This window comes from Oncorhynchus nerka, linkage group LG9b (genome assembly GCF_034236695.1).
Source record: "Oncorhynchus nerka isolate Pitt River linkage group LG9b, Oner_Uvic_2.0, whole genome shotgun sequence".
Taxonomy (NCBI): Eukaryota; Metazoa; Chordata; class Actinopteri; order Salmoniformes; family Salmonidae; genus Oncorhynchus; species Oncorhynchus nerka.
Genome location: NC_088424.1, coordinates 10,832,767 through 10,854,354, shown reverse-complemented (window position 1 = coordinate 10,854,354; position 21,588 = coordinate 10,832,767). Strand labels below are relative to the sequence as shown.

Genomic DNA, 21,588 nt, shown 5'->3' with positions numbered 1-21,588 from the left:
CTGTGTAATCACACTAAATGGTAGAATGTGAAACTATATCCCCTGTTGAAGTAGGCCTGTGTATGTTATAATTCCTATTTATGAAAACTGGGAATGTCTTCACACTTCAGACTATGGATACAGCAAATAGGACCTGGCAACCCTGTTTAGTTATTATACGATACATGTCATATGAGGACTGGGTCAATTTTGTACTGGTCCCACTCCAGCCTCTTCATGTGGATGCAATACATACACTGGTAGTTCTGCGTTATCACTGACAATGGGAGATAAGAGGTAAATGTGTGAAGAAAATGTAAAATAAATAGCTTTGTATTTTCATTAGACAATAATACATATATTTATTACATGTCCATAGAGACCCAGTTGTTTCTTATAATGGTCTTTTTTTTGTGTAAACATAATTATTGTCAGACTTTTCACTGGGTGAAAAGTGTCCATAACACGGGACATCTTTACATGACACGTTATTGATATTCTAGAGATTACAGACAATTTCCAATGAATTTTTGGAGTTTTCTGGATAGGCACCAAAATCTGAATCCAGATGTCTTTTAGACATTATATTGTAACATGCGTTACCAAGGAAGCATAACGTGAAAGTGAAATGAAACGTTGCCCCTAAAATAAATGAAATGATTAATATATGAAAATTATGTGTTGATGTACAGTCGTGATCAAACGTTTTGAGAATGACACAAATATACAATGGAATACTGAAGTATAATTACAAGCATTTCACAAGTGGCAAAGGCTTTTATTGACAATTACATGAAGTTGATGCAAAGAGTCAATATTTGTAGTGTTGACCCTTCTTTTTCAAGACCTCTGCAATCCACCCTGGCATGCTGTCAATTAACTTCTGGGCCACATCCTGACTGATGGCAGCCCATTCTTGCATAATCAATGCTTGGAGTTTGTCAGAATTTGTGGGTTTTTGTTTGTCCACTCGGCTCTTGATGATTGACCACAAGTTCTCAATGGGATTAAGGTCTAGGGAGTTTCCTGGCCATGGACTCAAAATATTGATATTTTGTTCCCTGAGCCACTTAGTTTATCACTTTTTCCCTTATGGCAAGGTGCTCCATCATGCTGGAAAAGGCATTGTTCGTCACCAAACGATTGTTGGGAGAAGTTGCTCTCAGAGGATGTATTGGTACCATTCTTTATTCATGGCTGTGTTCTTAGGCAAAATTGTGAGTGAGCCCACTCCCTTGGCTGAGAAGCAACCCCACATAATGAATGGTCTCAGGATGCTTTACTGTTTGCATGACACAGGACTGATGGTAGCGCTCACCTTGTCTTCTCCGGACAAGCTTTTTTCCGGACGCCCCAAACAATCGGAAAGGGGATTCATCAGAGAAAATTACTTTACCCCAGTCCTCAGCAGTCCAATCTCTGCACCTTCTGCAGAATTTCAGTCTGTTCCTGATGTTTTTCCTGGAGAGAAGTGCCTTCTTTGCTGCCCTTCTTGACACCAGGCCATCCTCCAATGGTCTTTGCCTCATCGTGTGTGCAGATGCACTCACACCTGCCTGCTGGCATTCCTGAGCAAGCTCTGTACTGGTGGTGCCCCGATCCCGCAGCTGAATTAACTTTAGGAGACGGTCCTTGTGCTTGCTGGACTTTCTTGGGCGCCCTGAAGCCTTCTTCACAACAATTGAACCGCTCTCCTTGAAGTTCTTGATGACCCGATAAATGGTTGATTTAGGTGTAATCTTACTGGCAGCAATATCCTTGCCTGTGAAGCCCTTTTTGTGCAAAGCAATGATGACTGCACGTGTTTCCTTGCAGGTAACCATGGAAGAACAATAATTCAGCATGACAGAATGATCTCCAGCCTTGTCCTCGTCAACACTTACCCCTGTGTTAACGAGAATCACTGACATGTCAGCTGGTCCTTTTGTGGCAGGGCTGAAATGCAGTGAATGTTGTTTTTGGGGGGGGATTCAGTTTATTTGCATGGCAAAGAGGAACTTTGCAATTAATTGCAATTCATCTGATCACTCTTCATAACATTCTGGAGTATTTGCAAATTGCGATCATACAATCTGAGGCAGCAGACTTTGTGAAAATTAATATTTGTGTCATTCTCAAAACTTTTGGCCACGACAAGACTATGTTAACACACTGTGTTGTGACTATAATGGCCTATTATGTAGTAGTGCTTTAAGGCTGCAGTTATGGGTGTGGTTGGAGGCGTGTTCAACTCACAGGTGACATCTTGAATTTGCTGTAAACCCATTCTGAGAGACAGCTGGGGCTAGCTCGAACCAATCGGGAGAGACGCTGGTTGGAGCTGGAGACCGAACAGTTGACGGCTGGTTTGTGCTTTGTCAGTGTCCGATTCGGATTGGAAAGCGACAGGTTTTTGAGTGTTGATGTAGAGGTGTTTATCCAACACTGCGCTGTGACTGGAGCAGAGATGGATGGATGGAAATGTAAGGGGGTTAGGACTTGAGGAGGATGTGATGGAGTGTAGCGATGGAGGGGGGAAAGTTGGAGGAAGAGTAGTGCGAGTAGATATGAAGAAGCGGAAGACTGAGGATCTTTTGCCGGTCTAGTCAGGGGAGAGTGGTAACGAAGGAGGTTCCGATCAGTGTTTTATGGAGAGAAGTGGAGTTCAATGGGTTGGTTAAGTTTAAGGACAAGAGTGGAGTAATGGCGGTGAGTCTGATCGAATTGGCTCGTGATTTGTATAGTAAAGTAGGAGAGGTTGTGTCTGCTAAAAGTCTTTGTGTTGGAAGTTTGGTGGTAGTGTGTATTGATGCTAAACAGCATGAGAAGGCTCTCAAACTCAAGCAGGTATGTAAACGTGAGGTTGATAGTAGCATACCGGATCAAACCGGGCGGTAGTGGCTGACAGGAATTATTTTACCAGAGTCCCAGAAATAGTTAACATAAAATAAATAAAGAATCACTTGAAGGGAGGCTCTCTTATTGATGCAAAGTGCCTCCAGATGACACAAGAAGGGAAGGTGGATAGCCTGTCAGAGATACTAAACTTTGAGGATCCGGTACTGGCAGAAAAAGTTCAGATGTGCAAGCTTATGTTCCCGAAACCATTGCGTTGATATAACTGTTAAAGGTTTGGGTATGTGGCGTTTAAAGGGAAAACGAGATTTGTGAAGTGTGGGGTCGAACATGAATGTGGAGATCCAGTTAAACTGCTGTGATGAAAAGACAAGTAGAAGTGCAGCAGGTGAGGAATGAGCGTAAAATCTCATATGCAGAAGCAGTAAAGGTTGTAAACGCAGAGCACCTAGAAGAGCAGGTATTCCAGGACAGATTGGGATGCAGGTTGGGCGTGATGTAGTGAGAAGAATGGGAGAGAACACACGACTGGTAGACATGAATAAGGTTGTTACATGTGCACGGTAAGTGAGAAATCTAAGAATAAGATTTGGCTTGTTTAGCATAGCCCTGCCCTGCCCCCTTGTGGAGCTCTTCAGTTACTGTTTCTTATATAATTCATAATTGGGATTTTGTTATTGCAACTTATTTTTATAGCAGTGTTATGATGTTACTTCATTGTAATATTGTTTTATTGCTATTTCCTAATATTGTATTCTAATTACTAACAATTCCTCATTCTGTACTTTCAGAAACCCACACACATAAACAGTAACAAACATTAATCGCGAACATCGTAACTGGACATCTTTCTTGCCGAAGATTGAGGCCAACTTTTGTATGCTAGCAACATACTGTTTGAATTTACACTCCTTTACAGTTTTAGTGGACGAGAAAATAGGTCTATATGTAATGGGTGTCTATTTTTTTTGAAGTATTGGTGGTGATTGAGCAACAGAAACAGCAAGAAAAGACTGACAACTTATTAATATGCAAAACCCATATTTCAATAATGTTGTGATTGAACAACAACAACTGCATTCCCATCCCCCACCTCTAAAGGCTCTAAAGGCATAGTCACGTCATAGTCAGTCATCAAGGCAGGTCACCTGTCAAGACAGTCAGTCAGTAATTGCGGCAGATGTGCTCAATAGTCCCCAAGCGTGGCGTTAACACACAGGGTGTGTCACAAGCTAAACACATGTACACATGAACATCCTCTGCTTCCTTCTCCTGACGCTGGACAAGCAGACTATGCAGTGCCTCCTTGTGCGACTGCCTTGAGCAGCAGTTTGAGGGTCTTCGGAGGGAAAATGCAGTGCCGTGAGGCATATCAGCAGGACACCCGCCAGTGGATGGACACAGAAGTGTGTGGTGCTCGTTCAGCGGCTCTCTCATGAGGTTCTCTCTATACTTTTGGTAGGTGATCTTCTCACCGATGAGGGAGTGGGTACGTGAGTGAGATACTGTCAATATAATTGCATAATGGAACTGTATGTGAACTATATGTCCAATTACAAAGGAACCTTGTTATATATTCCTAGCTGGCGGTGAATTATGTGGCCGTTAAGGACAGCAGTGTAGACCTGAATGAAAAAATATATTCTTATACCACTTGGTAGTTTTCCGAGCACATTCCACAAAGTTGTTTATCATGTCCACCTTATCCACTGTCCCCATTTTGATGTTACAGTCAAGCACGGTTTGCTCTTTCTCCCGTCTGGTGGTCCACCTTTCCTGTGGCAACATGGTCAGTGGAGAGGACATGTACAAATACAGCTGTTGACGGTTCTCCTTGAACTCCCCCTCTGCATCTTCCTGCTTCTGAATGCCTGCATCCCTTTCCTGTTCGAACAGTCTGTGCCAAAGGCCCCTGTGCTGTTCGAGAGCAGATGCTGGAAGTGTGTGGGACTGCTGTACCAATTGTGTGGCCCTTCCCGAGATGAGGAGCCAGCATGGTGATCAGCACGAACCCATAATATTAGATGTCAGTGTTGGACCCTGTGTACTTCACCCACTGTTGGTCTGCCTCCATCACCACCAGCATCTTCAGAGTGACCTGGTACTTCGTTGGTGTGCAAGGGGTCCTCAGACTCAGGGTTCTCAATGACCACAAGGTTGGGGGCAGCTCCTCACTGATTCCTGACTTTCCGACTCAGAATTTACGAAAATCTCTAGAATGTTTTGCTTTTGAAAGACATTGCTAATGCTACAGCTTAGCCCACTAGCTACATACATAAACAACAACACTGAATTTCTCTGAGTGACTGTCAGAGGTTACTTGATTGACTGCCGGCACACGCCAATTGTATGAATAAATCAATATCAGAAAATGATTTGTGGTGTTTTATTCACATGTTTTCAAGTACTGGTGACAAATCATGGATTCCGATTCTTGCATAGATTGTAATGGACACATACAGCATGATGTGTGTAAAATCCTTTTTCAAGGTTGTACTGATTATGATGAGCTAATTGCTAGTTAAGTGTGGATCCATGTTTGTTATCACCTAACAATGCATTCTGGGTGTCACGGTAACGTCTGTCAGACTAAAGATGTTATAACACATCGAGGTGAAAGGATGGTTCTAATCAAATGCAATTGTATTTGGCACATGCGCTGAATACAAAAGGTGTAGACTTGACCATGAAATGGTCACTTACGAGCCCTTTCCCAACAATGCAGATTTAAAAAGTAAGAACATTTAGCTTTTTTTTTTTAAAGGAAATAGTAATACAATTAAATACGATTTTACTGAGTTACAGTTCATATAAGAAAATCTGTGAAATTAAATAAATTAATTATGACCAAATCTATGGATTTCACATGACTGGGAATACAGATATGCATCTGTTGGTCACAGATACCTTTAAAAAAGTCTGGTGTGGATCCGGCTCCCAGGATCTCATCACCGTATCTCTGTGCATTCAAATGACCATCGATAAAATTCAATTGTTTTCGTTGTCAATAGCGTATGCCTGCCCATACCATAACCCCACCATGGGGTACTCTGTTCACAATGTTGACATCCGCAAACCGCTCACCCACACGACGCCATGCACGTGGTCTGCGGCTGTAAAGCCAGTTGAACGTACTGCAAAATACTCGAATGATGTTGGCAGCTTATGGTAAAGAAACAATCAATTCTCTAGGACCAGCTCGGATGGACGTTCCTGCAATCAGCATGCCAAATGCATGCTCCCTCAATGCTAAGCGTCACGTCTGGAGGAAAAAAACGAACAATTTAATCAATTCTAACGAACCTGGGTTTATAAGCGAGGAAATCGACCCTGCTGCTCGAGCATGCTATTGCGGCACAGCCGATAGCGCGCCGGACCTCGGGCTAGAAGGTCGAGGGTTCGAGACCTGCTCCCTGCCTGTTTCATTACATTGGTGTCAGAAGTGGGATCGTTACACAACTTTAGAATAAGGCTGTAACGTAACAAAATGTGGAATTAGTCAAGGGGTCTTAATACTTTTTGAATGCCTTTATGGCTCAATCATTAGTGATTTTTGGGCTTGGGCTCATTAAATGTCTTTAATGTTGGGCTAATAAAATTTGTTTAAATTATGGCTCATCAGGCTCAGTTAGCATCAGGCTCGAATTTCCAATCAAATCCACAGGCCTATGCTTTTGAATGACGTTTACGGTTTTGGCAGGAAATCCCGGGTTACCTGGGAGAAAAGTGTTTTTAGACATTTACAAAGTGATTTACAGTGCATTCGGAAAGTATTCAGACCCCTCTATTTTTTTCCCTCATTTGTTACATTACAGCCTTATTCTAAAATGGATTACATTTTTGTTCCTCATCAATCTACACACAATACCCTGTAACGACACAGCAAAAACGTGTTTTTAGACATTTTTGCAAATGTGTATATATATAAAAAAAACGAATTAACATAAGTATTCAGTCCCTTTACTCAGTACTTTGTTAAAGCACCTTTGGCAGCGATTACAGCCTTGAGTCTTCTTGGGTATGACGCTAAAAGCTTGGCACACCTGTATTTGGGGAGTTTCTCCCATTTTTTTCTGCAGAGCCTCTCAAGCTCTGTCAGGTTGGATGGGGAGCGTCGCTGCACAGCAACATCCCTACAGCATGATGCTGCCACCACCATACTTCACAGTAGTGATGGTGCCAGGTTTCCTGCATATGTGACGCTTGGCATTCAGGCCAAAGAGTTCATTCTTGGTTTCATCAAACCAGAGAATATTGTTTCTCATGGTCTGAGAGTCATTTAAGTGCCTTTTGGCAAACTCCAAGTGGGCTGTTGTGCCTTTTACTGAGGAGGGGTTTCCGTCTGGGCACTCTACCATAAATGCCTGATTGGTGGAGTGCTGCTGAGATGGTTGTCCTTCTCCAATCTCCACAGATGAACTCTGGAGCTCTGTAAGAGTGACCATCGGGTTCCCTGACCAAGGCCCTTCTCCCCCGATTGCTCAATTTGGCCAGATGGCCAGCTCTAAAAAGAGTCTTGGTGGTTCAAAACTTCTTCCATTTAAGAATGATGGAGGCCACTGTGTTCTTGGGGACCTTCAATGCTGCAGAAATGTTTTGGTACCCTTCCCCAGATCTGTGCCTCGACACATTCCTGTCTCTGAGCTCTACGGACAATTAATTAGACCTCATGTAAATCAGGCCTGTTTTTTGTTATAAATGCATTTCCCAAACTGTCTAATAACCTGTTTTAGCTTTGTCATTATGGAGTATTGTATGTAGATTGATGAGGAAAACATTTTATTTAATACATTTTAGAATAAGGCTGTAACGCAACAAAATGTGGAGGAAGGGGTCTGAATACTTTCCGAATACGCTGTATATACATCTTCCGGTTCAGCCCCATATATATGGATACTTTTTTGTCTGGTATAGTATTATCTAGATTATCAGATAGACCAGGTCTACCTGGCTATAACAGAAGATGAGGTTAGAGCTGCCATTTTATGCATGAAAGCTGGGAAGTCACCTGGTCTGGATGGCCTTCCTGTAGAATATTTTGAAAAGTATATTGACATTCTTGTACCTATATTGACAGTGGTTTAACAGGAGTCATTAATAATGGCTCCCTTTCGGACACCTTTAATGAGGCTTTGCTATCGCTTATCCCTAAAAAGGATAGCGATACTAAACAACCTGGGAATTTTAGAGCTATCAGCCTCCTTAATGTGGATTGTAAGATTCTTACTAAGACCCTTGCGATACGCTTAGAGAAGGCACTACCTAATATCGTACATGGTGACCAAGTAGGATTTATTAAGAACAGGACCTCAACTGATAATATGAGGAGGCTCTTACATCTCATGTGGTTAAATCGCTCAAACATAGTTCCTACCACTGCTGTCACCTTCGATGCTGTATTAATATGAAGATGTGCTCACCAAGGGATGTTGGAGGCTTGGCTTTACCAGATGTTAAATTGTACAATTTACCATTTGAAATGGCTGAATTGGCAAAGCATTGGGTAAAAGGGATGCTGGCTTGGATTGGATAACAATAGAACGGGAACTAACCTTTCACCCCTGTTGATACTCTGTCACATAGTCCTACAGGGGAGAGGTCTGTTGAAACTCCCAAAACAAATTTGTTACTCTCAAGTGGTGTGGAGAACAGTACACAATGTGGAATTTCACATGTAAGGATACTCATCTTTGTGGCACAATCCTAGGCTACTGGATGGGAAAGAAGTCTGTGTACTGGAAACAGTGGCTAATGAAAATAATTCATACTATAGGTAATCTGTACAATGAAGATGTTTTAAAGTCATACTCAGATTTGGTACAAAAATATGTGGGAGACTAGGGACATTTCTGGAAATATTCACAATGGAGGGAGTGTTTGTTCAACGGCTATCAACAAAATCCAGGAAAGAACCCAAAAGCGGAATATTTGAAATTATCCAAATATAAAGCAGATGTTTTTTTACTCAATATTTAGTCATCTGCTGAGTAAAGACTAAAAACCTCTGAACAATATGGAAATTGACCTTAAGTGTGATGATACTTGGTTGAAGGTTTTGTCCAGCTCAGGGAGGAACATAAGGGAAGCCAGGGGGAAACTTACTCAATATAAGATACTACATAGGTTTTATTGGACTCCAACAAGGCTTCATAAGATGGGGCTTGACCAACATACAGTGGGGCAAAAAAGTATTTAGTCAGCCACCAATTGTGCAAGTTCTCCCACTTAAAAAGCTGAGAGAGGCCTGTAATTTTCATCATAGGTACACTTCAACTATGACAGACAAAATGAGAGAAAAAAATCCAGAAAATCACAGTGTAGGATTTTTAATGAATTTATTTGCAAATTATGGTGGAAAATAAGTATTTGGTCAATAACAAAAGTTTATCTCAGTACTTTGTTATATACCCTTTGTTGGCAATGACAGAGGTCAAACGTTTTCTGTAAGTCTTCACAAGGTTTTCACACACTGTTGCTTGTATTTTGGCCCATTCCTCCATGCAGATCTCCTCTAAATCAGTGATGTTTTGGGGCTGTTGCTGGGCAACACGGACTTTCAACTCCCTCCAAATATTTTCTATGGGGTTGAGATCTGGAGACTGGCTAGGCCACTCCAGGACTTTGAAATGCTTCTTACGAAGCCACTTCTTCGTTGCCCGGGCGGTGTGTTTAGGATCATTGTCATGCTGAAAGACCCAGCCACGTTTCATCTTCAATGCCCTTGCTTATGGAAGGAGGTTTTCACTCAAAATCTCACGATACATGGCCCCATTCATTCTTTCCTTTACACGTATCAGTCGTCCTGGTCCCTTTGCAGAAAAACACCCCCAAAGCATGATGTTTCCACCCCCATATGCTTCACAGTAGGTATAGTGTTCTTTGGATGCAACTCAGCATTCTTTGTCCTCCAAACACGACGAGTTGAGTTTTGACCAAAAAGTTATATTTTGGTTTCATCTGACCATATGATATTCTCCCAATCTTCTTCTGGATCATCCAAATGCTCTCTAGCAAACTTCAGACGAGCATGGAGATGTACTGGCTTAAGCAGGGGGACACGTCTGGCACTGCAGGATTTGAGTCCCTGGCGGCGTAGTGTGTTACTGATGGTAGGCTTTGTTACTGCTCTCTGCAGGTCATTCACTAGGTCCCCCCGTGTGGTTCTGGGATTTTTGCTCACCATTCTTGTGATCATTTTGACCCCACAGGGAGAGATCTTGCGTGGAGCCCCAGATCGAGGGAGATTATCAGTGGTCTTGTATGTCTTCCATTTCCTAATAATTGCTCCCACAGTTGATTTCTTCAAACCAAGCTGCTTACCTATTGCATATTCAGTCTTCCCAGCCTGGTGCAGGTCTACAATTTTGTTTCTGGTGTCCTTTGACAGCTCTTTGGTCTTGGCCATAGTGGAGTTTGGAGTGTGACTGTTTGAGGTTGTGGACAGGTGTCTTTTATACTGATAACAAGTTCAAACAGGTACCATTAATACAGGTAACGAGTGGAGGACAGAGGAGCCTTTTAAAGAAGAAGTTATAGGTCTGTGAGAGCCAGAAATCTTGCTTGTTTGTAGGTGACCAAATACTTATTTTCCACCATCATTTGCAAATCAATTCATAAAAAATCCTACAATGTGATTTTCTGGATATTTTCTCTCTAATTTTGTCTGTCATAGTTGAAGTGTACCTATGATGAAAATTACAGGCCTCTCTCATCTTTTTAAGTGGGAGAACTTGCACAATTGGTGGCTGACTAAATACTTTTTTGCCCCACTGTGTTGGAAATGCCAAAAAGACACTGGGACATTTTTACATATGACAATGTACATTAGTGCTACCTTTCTGGAAGGATGTTTTTTAAAGCTGGAGTAATGGTTAGGGTTAACCAAGAATGTCTCTTGGGCGATAGAACAGAGTTACCTAATGTAACAAATGAGGAATTTGCACTGATCGCTGTTGTTATCGTTACATGCCACTCCTACTCTAAAACAGTGGAATCAATGTTGGAGGTAGTATCTTATGAACAAATGCTTGATAGGATCACTGGTAGAAACGACAATTCTAGAAGCTGGACGCATTTTATTTGTCATGCTGTTTCTAAGACTGGGAGGTGATAACTTATGCTTGTGAACCCATTTTAGTTGAGTATTTTAGCTTGTAAAATACTATTTGATTGTGTATATGTGATATGTTGGAGGTGTTGGTCCATTCAACAGATGATCAGGTTTATGTAATTATCAAACTTATATTGGGAGAAGAAAGGAAACAGACTCTTTGTTTAAGTATTTAGATTGCTAAGAGAGCTAAGACATTCTGTAACTCATTTAGCCTCCCCAGTCCCCCATGCATGACTTTCCCTGGCAACAACATTTTAATAAATATAACCTCTCCATGACAGCAGCAACCATCTTGTCAGCAATTAAAAGCTCGGAAGTGGGTTTGACCAAAACTTGACCTTTCATCACAAGTATAGGGTCATAACAAGGTGAACGAGTCTAAGCATCTTCTGACAGGAGGCTGTTTTCATCAGGCCTGCGGCAGCCTTGTGTTCTCAGGGAAACTGTTGTGTTCACAGAAACTCAGTTGGAACAGTTGGAATAATGGGGCAATTCGTAGTACAGTGCATTTCTCATCCCTGGATTGATGTGCTTTTTCCAAACTATATCTCACGCTGGCTCCACAGTGTCTTAATCTATACAGGAAGCCTGTCTGACCCTAGTGCAGCTGTAAGGGTCAGATCTGTTCGCTAACAGTAGGCCTACAGTTGAAGTCGGAAGTTTACATACACCTTAACCAAATACATTTCAACTCAGTTTTTCATAATTCCTGACATTTAATCCTAATAAAAATTCCCTTTTTTAGGTCAGTTAGGAACACCACTTAATTGTAAGAATGTGAAATGTCAGAATAATAGTAGAGTGATTTATTTATTTCATCACATTCCCAGTGGGTCAGAAGTTTACATACACTTAATTAGTATTTGGTAGCATTGCCTTTAAAATGGTAGAGTACAGGCCTCGGTGTAACGCTCATTCCTTTGACGATAAACGCGAATCCTACCATCACCCCCAGAGAAGAGCACTTTTTGCCAGTGACGGTGGGTTTGTGCCCATAGGCGATGTTATTGCTGGTGATGTCTGGTGTCTGGTGAGGACCTGCCTTACAACAGGCCTACAAGCCCTGTGACCTTAATTTCCTACCGTCTGTAAGCTTTTAGTGTGTTAATGACCGTTCCACAGGTGCATGTTCATTCATTATTTATGGTTCATTGAACAAGCATGGGAACAAGCATGGGAAACAGTTTACCCTTTACAAACCCTCTACAATGAAGATCTGTGAAGTTATTTGGATTTTTACGAATTATCTTTGAAAGACAAGGTCCTGAAAAAGGGACGTGTCTTTTTTTGCTGAATTTATATTCTCAACAAATACAATACATATGCTTTTTGACTGAGGTCCGTATCAGGATATTTATGTGCATTTTGATATACTACATTTTCTGTTTATTTGAGTTTTGAGGACATGTTCAATAATTTGAAATATTATTGACAAATAATTTGAAATATTATTGCCATATAATTCTTAGACATAAAGGCGCAAAACCGCAAGCTACAAGCACTGTAACTGGTAGCCTAGCAACAAGAACCACTTTTTTTTTCTGCTGCAGAATTCAAACCGTCATTTTTTTTTATTTGGGCGCCACAAATGAGTGTAAATGCTGTGGTCGAACTGACAACTGGAAAAACAAAGTGAGGAACTATTCAGAAAAGTGAGTAGCTAATTTGAGATGTTTTATTTATCTTATTTTCTCGAATCAAGAACGTTAGCTAATTTGGCCAGTAGCCAGCAGGTCTAAACTAGCTAGGCTTGATAGGGTGACTTAAGGCTGATGACTTTCACAGATCTCCATCTGCTAAATTCACCCCCCAAACTCACTCCACAGCGACATCAGCGTTTGAGATGAGCACAACTATTGTCAGAGTCCAGCTTACTTAGCGAGTCCCGCTTCCCCCTGATTCAGCTTGTACAGAGACTCAAACTCAGGACCTCTGCTTCAAAAACACACATGACCGCCCACATGACCGCCTCAAGGCCTCAACAAAAGTGAAGTAACTCAAGCATAGTGATCATAAGAATCATCCATAAAAGGTGCGTTAGATTGCAAGCAATCCTCAGGAGATTGAGGATAGAAATAAGGGTCTGGGGGATGAGGAACATGAAGCATAAACATGCCTGGCAGAGCCTTGTGAAGTACACATTTGCCAGCTACACAGAATGCACAAATGCAAATTAACAAAACGATCAGTGGGAGCAGTAATGGAACCAAAATGGAAAACAACTTAAATCCAAAATGTCCTAATTTATCTTTCAACCACCCAAACGGGAACCAGGAGTCTTCTCCTGTGGGGGTGTAGGTATCAGCCAACCGTGTTAATTCTTTCAAAATCTCTGTCAGAGGAGTCAAGGAGAAGCATAGCACATTCAGTCGGTGGAAATAGAATTTCCTCCTTATCCAGGATGTCGTCTAATGCCAGGCTATACCTGGCTGTAACAGCTTTAAGACTCTGAACATCAGTGGAAAGGAGGGCAAAACCAGCAATAGTCAAATTCATATGGGCCTGCATGGAGTAGGTGACGTTGTTAATCCAATCACCTACGGCAATTGATCCAAACAACTCACTCCAAGGGTTTTTCAAAACGACTACATACGAACCACTTGGCGTGACTCGTCTACTCTGGTTTTGGACCATGTTTACCCATTGATTACTGGCGTGACTCGTCTACTCAGGTTTTGGACCATGTTTACCCATTGATTACTGGCGTGACTCGTCTACTCTGGTTTTGGACCATGTTTACCCATTGATTACTGGCGTGACTCGTCTACTCTGGTTTTGGACCATGTTTACCCATTGATTACTGGCGTTGACTGTTTACCCATTGATCTACTCTGGTTTTGGACCATGTTTACCCATTGATTACTGGCGTGACTCGTCTACTCAGGTTTTGGACCATGTTTACCCATTGATTACTGGCGTGACTCGTCTACTCTGGTTTTGGACCATGTTTACCCATTGATTACTGGCGTCTGGTTTTGGACCATGTTTACCCATTGATTACTGGCGTGACTCGTCTACTCTGGTTTTGGACCATGTTTACCCATTGATTACTGGCGGTTTTGGACCATGTTTACCCATTGATTACTGGCGTCTACTCTGGTTTTGGACCATGTTTACCCATTGATTACTGGCGTGACTCGTCTACTCTGGTTTTGGACCATGTTTACCCATTGATTACTGGCGACTGACTGGTTTTGGACCATGTTTACCCATTGATTACTGTCTGTTTACCCATTGATTACTGGCTCTGGTTTTGGACCATGTTTACCCATTGATTACTGGCGTGATTACTGGTTTTGGACCATGTTTACCCATTGATTACTGGCGTGACTACTCTGGTTTTGGACCATGTTTACCCATTGATTACTGGCGTGGTTTTGGACCATGTTTACCTTGATTACTGGCGTGATTTCGTCTACTCTGGTTTTGGACCATGTTTACCCATTGATTACTGGCGTGACTCGTCTACTCTGGTTTTGGACCATGTTTACCCATTGATTACTGGCGTGACTCGTCTACTCAGGTTTTGGACCATGTTTACCCATTACTGGCGTGATTACTGGCGTTGATTACTGGCGTCTACTCAGGTTTTGGACCATGTTTACCCATTGATTACTGGCGTGACTCGTCTACTCTGGTTTTGGACCATGTTTACCCATTGATTACTGGCGTGACTCGTCTACTCTGGTTTTGGACCATGTTTACCCATTGATTACTGGCGTGACTCGTCTACTCTGGTTTTGGACCATGTTTACCCATTGATTACTGGCGTGACTCGTCTACTCTGGTTTTGGACCATGTTTACCCATTGATTACTGGCGTGACTCGTCTACTCTGGTTTTGGACCATGTTTACCCATTGATTACTGGCCCATTGATTACTGTGACTCGTCTACTCTGGTTTTGGACCATGTTTACCCATTGATTACTGGCGTGACCATGTTTACCCATTGATTACTGGCGTCTACTACTCTGGGTTTTGGACCATGTTTACCCATTGATTACTGGCGTGACTCGTCTACTCTGGTTTTGGACCATGTTTACCCATTGATTACTGGCGTGACTCGTCTACTCTGGTTTTGGACCATGTTTACCCATTGATTACTGGCGTGACTCGTCTACTCTGGTTTTGGACCATGTTTACCCATTGATTACCCATTGATTACTGGCGTGACTCGTCTACTCAGGTTTTGGACCATGTTTACCCATTGATTACTGGCGTGACTCTCTGGTTTTGGACCATGTTTACCCATTGATTACTGGCGTGACTCGTCTACTCTGGTTTTGGACCATGTTTACCCATTGATTACTGGCGTCTACTCTGGTTTTGGACCATGTTTACGGCGTCTACTCAGGTTTTGGACCATGTTTACCCATTGATTACTGGCGTGACTCGTCTACTCAGGTTTTGGACCATGTTTACCCATTGATTACTGGCGTGACTCGTCTACTCTGGTTTTGGACCATGTTTACCCATTGATTACTGGCGTGACTGGTTTTGGACCATGTTTACCCATTGATTACTGGCGTCTACTCTGGTTTTGGACCATGTTTACCCATTGATTACTGGCGTGACCATGTTTACCCATTGATTACTGGCGTGACTCGTCTACTCGGTTTTGGACCATGTTTACCCATTGATTACTGGCGTGACTCGTCTACTCTGGTTTTGGACCATGTTTACCCATTGATTACTGGCGTGACTCGTCTACTCTGGTTTTGGACCATGTTTACCCATTGATTACTGGCGTGACTCGTCTACTCTGGTTTTGGACCATGTTTACCCATTGATTACTGGCGTGACTCGTCTACTCAGGTTTTGGACCATGTTTACCCATTGATTACTGGTTTTCAATTGGTTATCCTGGATCTCTATTCCACTGAGTAGAGACTGCTGGTGCAGAATAAGAACAACCAAAAACATGTACCTTTTTAAAGGTTTACCCCAAGTTTTGTTTTTAACAATGTGAGCAGAATGTTCATGTGTGACAACATCTGGGTCTGGTTGTGCACGCTTATCTGTTATGATGGCTGTGACGTCTTCTGGCAGTGTGATAGGTGGTGCCACCCCTGGTGCTCCTGGACCTTCACTGCTGTGGGTGTTGCTGAGATGACCTGTTATGGGCCCATCCATCTGGGGTGGTTCCATGTTTGTTTGTGGGACCTTCAGCTTGATCCACTCTCCAACGTCAACAGGCAGGGTCTGGGTCGCCCTGTTCTTGAACTTCCTGGGCCTTCCTGTGTTGGGAATACAAAGACCTAACAGCGTGGATTAGTTCATATATTTACTCAAATCATCATCCAGTGTAGTCAGGTCAGTCAGTTTTGGAGTCATTGGTCTGTAAAGGAACGTTCATGGGATGGTCAGATAAGCGCTCATCTGGGCTAAGCCCTGTTCCGCGGTTTATGCTATTGTGCTTTTTCATCAAGACTAAGGGGAGACACTCTACCCATGACTGCCCTGTGGAGTGACATGCTTTGGCAAGCCCCCCTTTTATGGTTTGATTAGCTCTTAAAGTAATCCCATTACTTTGTGGGTGGTAGATACAAACAAACTCTTGGTAGATGACAAACTCTCCAATTGGGCAGCCACCTGTGCAACCACATCTCCTGTGAAATGGGTGTCATTGTCTGCAGAAATAATTTCTGGTCAAATCTAGAGATGATTTCCCTTACCAGAAGTTTTGCTACCGTTTTGGCATCACAGTGCACGGTTGGAAATGCTTCAACCCACCTGGTAAGCAGTCAATTATTACCAGGCAGTATCTCTTTATTTCCTTTAGTTCAGCCATGTCTATGAAATCCATAGCTAAATGGATGAATAGGCCGGCCGGTGCTGGAAATTTCCCTGGTTTCAGGAGGGTACACTTACCAATGTTGTATTGCATGCATGTACTACATTTATACATGTGTGTTTTGAAAATTCCAATCAGATTTGGACAAAACCAGGTGTCAGATATTAGTCTTACCATCTCCCCCTTGACATTTACATTTACATTTACATTTAAGTCATTTAGCAGACGCTCTTATCCAGAGCGACTTACAAATTGGTGCATTCACCTTATGACATCCAGTGGAACAGCCACTTTACAATAGTGCATCTAAATCTTTTAAGGGGGTGAGAAGGATTACTTTATCCTATCCTAGGTATTCCTTAAAGAGGTGGGGTTTCAGGTGTCTCCGGAAGGTGGTGATTGACTCCGCTGTCCTGGCGTCGTGAGGGAGTTTGTTCCACCATTGGGGGGCCAGAGCAGCGAACAGTTTTGACTGGGCTGAGCGGGAACTGTACTTCCTCAGTGGTAGGGAGGCGAGCAGGCCAGAGGTGGATGAACGCAGTGCCCTTGTTTGGGTGTAGGGCCTGATCAGAGCCTGGAGGTACTGAGGTGCCGTTCCCCTCACAGCTCCGTAGGCAAGCACCATGGTCTTGTAGCGGATGCGAGCTTCAACTGGAAGCCAGTGGAGAGAGCGGAGGAGCGGGGTGACGTGAGAGAACTTGGGAAGGTTGAACACCAGACGGGCTGCGGCGTTCTGGATGAGTTGTAGGGGTTTAATGGCACAGGCAGGGAGCCCAGCTAACAGTGAGTTGCAGTAATCCAGACGGGAGATGACAAGTGCCTGGATTAGGACCGGCGCCGCTTCCTGTGTGAGGCAGGGTCGTACTCTGCGGATGTTGTAGAGCATGAACCTACAGGAACGGGCCACCGCCTTGATGTTAGTTGAGAACGACAGGGTGTTGTCCAGGATCACGCTAAGGTTCTTAGCGCTCTGGGAGGAGGACACAATGGAGTTGTCAACCGTGATGGCGAGATCATGGAACGGGCAGTCCTTCCCCGGGAGGAAGAGCAGCTCCGTCTTGCCGAGGTTCAGCTTGAGGTGGTGATCCGTCATCCACACTGATATGTCTGCCAGACATGCAGAGATGCGATTCGCCACCTGGTCATCAGAAGGGGAAAGGAGAAGATTAATTGTGTGTCGTCTGCATAGCAATGATAGGAGAGACCATGTGAGGTTATGACAGAGCCAAGTGACTTGGTGTATAGCGAGAATAGGAGAGGGCCTAGAACAGAGCCCTGGGGGACACCAGTGGTGAGAGCACGTGGTGAGGAGACAGATTCTCGCCACGCCACCTGGTAGGAGCGACCTGTCAGGTAGGACGCAATCAAGCGTGGGCCGCGCCGGAGATGCCCAACTCGGAGAGGGTGGAGAGGAGGATCTGATGGTTCACAGTATCGAAGGCAGCCGATAGGTCTAGAAGGATGAGAGCAGAGGAGAGAGAGTTAGCTTTAGCAGTGCGGAGCGCCTCCGTGATACAGAGAAGAGCAGTCTCAGTTGAATGACTAGTCTTGAAACCTGGCTGATTTGGATCAAGAAGGTCATTCTGAGAGAGATAGCGGGAGAGCTGGCCAAGGACGGCACGTTCAAGAGTTTTGGAGAGAAAAGAAAGAAGGGATACTGGTCTGTAGTTGTTGACATCGGAGGGATCGAGTGTAGGTTTTTTCAGAAGGGGTGCAACTCTCGCTCTCTTGAAGACGGAAGGGACATAGCCAGCGGTCAGGGATGAGTTGATGAGCGAGGTGAGGTAAGGGAGAAGGTCTCCGGAAATGGTCTGGAGAAGAGAGGAGGGGATAGGGTCAAGCGGGCAGGTTGTTGGGCGGCCGGCCGTCACAAGACGCGAGATTTCATCTGGAGAGAGAGGGAGAAAGAGGTCAGAGCACAGGGTAGGGCAGTGTGAGCAGAACCAGCGGTGTCGTTTGACTTAGCAAACGAGGATCGGATGTCGTCGACCTTCTTTTCAAAATGGTTGACGAAGTAATCTGCAGAGAGGGAGGAGGGGGATTCAGGAGGGAGGAGAAGGTGGCAAAGAGCTTCCTAGGGTTAGAGGCAGATGCTTGGAATTTAGAGTGGTAGAAAGTGGCTTTAGCAGCAGAGACAGAAGAGGAAAATGTAGAGAGGAGGGAGTGAAAGGATGCCAGGTCCGCAGGGAGGCGAGTTTTCCTCCATTTCCGCTCGGCTGCCCGGAGCCCTGTTCTGTGAGCTCGCAATGAGTCGTCGAGCCACGGAGCGGGAGGGGAGGACCGAGCCGGCCTGGAGGATAGGGGACATAGAGAGTCAAAGGATGCAGAAAGGGAGGAGAGGAGGGTTGAGGAGGCAGAATCAGGAGATAGGTTGGAGAAGGTTTGAGCAGAGGGAAGAGATGATAGGATGGAAGAGGAGAGAGTAGCGGGGGAGAGAGAGCGAAGGTTGGGACGGCGCGATACCATCCGAGTAGGGGCAGTGTGGGAAGTGTTGGATGAGAGCGAGAGGGAAAAGGATACAAGGTAGTGGTCGGAGACTTGGAGGGGAGTTGCAATGAGGTTAGTGGAAGAACAGCATCTAGTAAAGATGAGGTCGAGCGTATTGCCTGCCTTGTGAGTAGGGGGGGAAGGTGAGAGGGTGAGGTCGAAAGAGGAGAGGAGTGGAAAGAAGGAGGCAGAGAGGAATGAGTCAAAGGTAGACGTGGGGAGGTTAAAGTCGCCCAGAACTGTGAGAGGTGAGCCGTCCTCAGGAAAGGAGCTTATCAAGGCATCAAGCTCATTGATGAACTCTCCGAGGGAACCTGGAGGGCGATAAATGATAAGGATGTTAAGCTTGAAAGGGCTGGTAACTGTGACAGCATGGAATTCAAAGGAGGCGATAGACAGATGGGTAAGGGGAGAAAGAGAGAATGACCACTTGGGAGAGATGAGGATCCCGGTGCCACCACCCCGCTGACCAGAAGCTCTCGGGGTGTGCGAGAACACGTGGGCGGACGAAGAGAGAGCAGTAGGAGTAGCAGTGTTATCTGTGGTGATCCATGTTTCCGTCAGTGCCAAGAAGTCGAGGGACTGGAGGGAGGCATAGGCTGAGATGAACTCTGCCTTGTTGGCCGCAGATCGGCAGTTCCAGAGGCTACCGGAGACCTGGAACTCCACGTGGGTCGTGCGCTGGGACCACCAGATTAGGGTGGCCGCGGCCACGCGGTGTGGAGCGTTTGTATGGTCTGTGCAGGGAGGAGAGAACAGGGATAGACAGACACATAGTTGACAGGCTACAGAAGAGGCTACGCTAATGCAAAGGAGATTGGAATGACAAGTGGACTACACGTCTCGAATGTTCAGAAAGTTAAGCTTACGTAGCAAGAATCTTATTGACTAAAATGATTAAAATGATACAGTACTGCTGAAGTAGGCTAGCTGGCAGTGGCTGCGTTGTTGACTTTGTAGGCTAGCTGGCAGTGGCTGCGTTGTTGACACTACACTAATCAAGTCGTTCCGTTGAGTGTAAAAGTTTCTACAGTGCTGCTATTCGGGGGCTAGCTGGCTAGCTAGCAGTGTTGATTACGTTACGTTGCGTTAAAAGAACGACAATAGCTGGCTAGCTAACCTAGAAAATCGCTCTAGACTACACAATTATCTTTGATACAAAGACGGCTATGTAGCTAGCTATGTAGCTAGCTACGATCAAACAAATCAAACCGTTGTACTGTAATGAAATGAAATGAAAATGTGATACTACCTGTGGAGCGAAGCGGAATGCGACGGGGTTGTTGAGTGCGGAAGTTCTATTTTTGACAATGACCCCTTGCCAGGCGACACACAGAGGAGACGAGAGGTTTGCCAGAGAGGGACTGCCTCCAAAGGCCATCAGGGGCCCTAGAGCAGCCTCTAAACTCCCACAAAGGGTGATTAAGTGCATCCGTAGCCTGGTGTTGGTCCAGATCAGTGATTTCAGACTTACACAGGGTAGTAAAGCATAATGGCATGAGTATGGCAGTGAGAAGCAGCATTCTTAGCAGCAGCAGCATTACCTAAACTAATGCTATCAGTGTTGCCTGTGTGGGCACGGACCTTGAGAATAGCCAACTCAGCTGGAAGCAACATGGCCTCCATCAGGGATTCAATCTGTATGCGGTTCTTGATAGGAGTACCAGAAGCGTTAACAAAGTCCCTACCTTTCCAAACCCCTATCCAAGACAGGCAAACACCAATGGTGTATGCAGAGTCAGAATACATGTTAAACTTCAAACCACTACATAATTTACATGCTTCAGTAAGTGCCAACAGCTCGGCAGAGCAATATTCAGGCATGGGCTGTTCAGTCAACAGTGACCTATCCAGTGAGACTATACCAAAACCTGCATGTTTCCTACCAGTGTCCTTATCAATAAAGGCAGAGACTTCAACAAAGAGAGCAACATCAGGGAGCTCACGAGGTTCATCATAAAGGTCAGGTCAGGTCGTGCCTTTGAATCATGTTGGACTTGATCAGGAAAATGTCTACCCAGTAGGCTAACGGGAGTGGCTGGAGAGTTCAGAAAGGGAGCCTTAATAGTATTACCTTCCCCCAGGTCAATTGTTGTATCTTCAGTCCAGTACAGCTTTTGAGATATCCCAGCGACTCCCATCGTCCTCACTGACTTAGACGTGAGTCCCAGGCTGAGGTGTTGGCCTGTAGATCCAATGCAGGAGGTGTGAGCTCCAGTGTCTATTAAAAATGGTTCCTCTTGATCGTTGACCTTCAGAGTAATGATTGGTTCTTTGGTACCATCAGGAAATACAGTGCCTTGCGAAAGTATTCGGCCCCCTTGAACTTTGCGACCTTTTGCCACATTTCAGGCTTCAAACATAAAGATATAAAACAGTA

The 21,588-nt window shown here is 44.3% G+C and overlaps 1 protein-coding gene and 1 long non-coding RNA gene across 3 annotated transcripts in view; both read left to right on the top strand.

The window, feature by feature from the left end:
- pex5lb (peroxisomal biogenesis factor 5-like b) overlaps nucleotides 1-21,588 on the top strand; it is a 163,547-nt gene that overhangs the window by 76,702 nt on the left and 65,257 nt on the right. The window lies entirely within an intron of this gene.
- Nucleotides 2,274-5,176, top strand: LOC115114078 (uncharacterized). The gene is made up of 3 exons (XR_003861190.2): nucleotides 2,274-3,377; nucleotides 3,606-4,272; nucleotides 4,547-5,176. It is a non-coding gene; the product is annotated as an uncharacterized LOC115114078 (long non-coding RNA).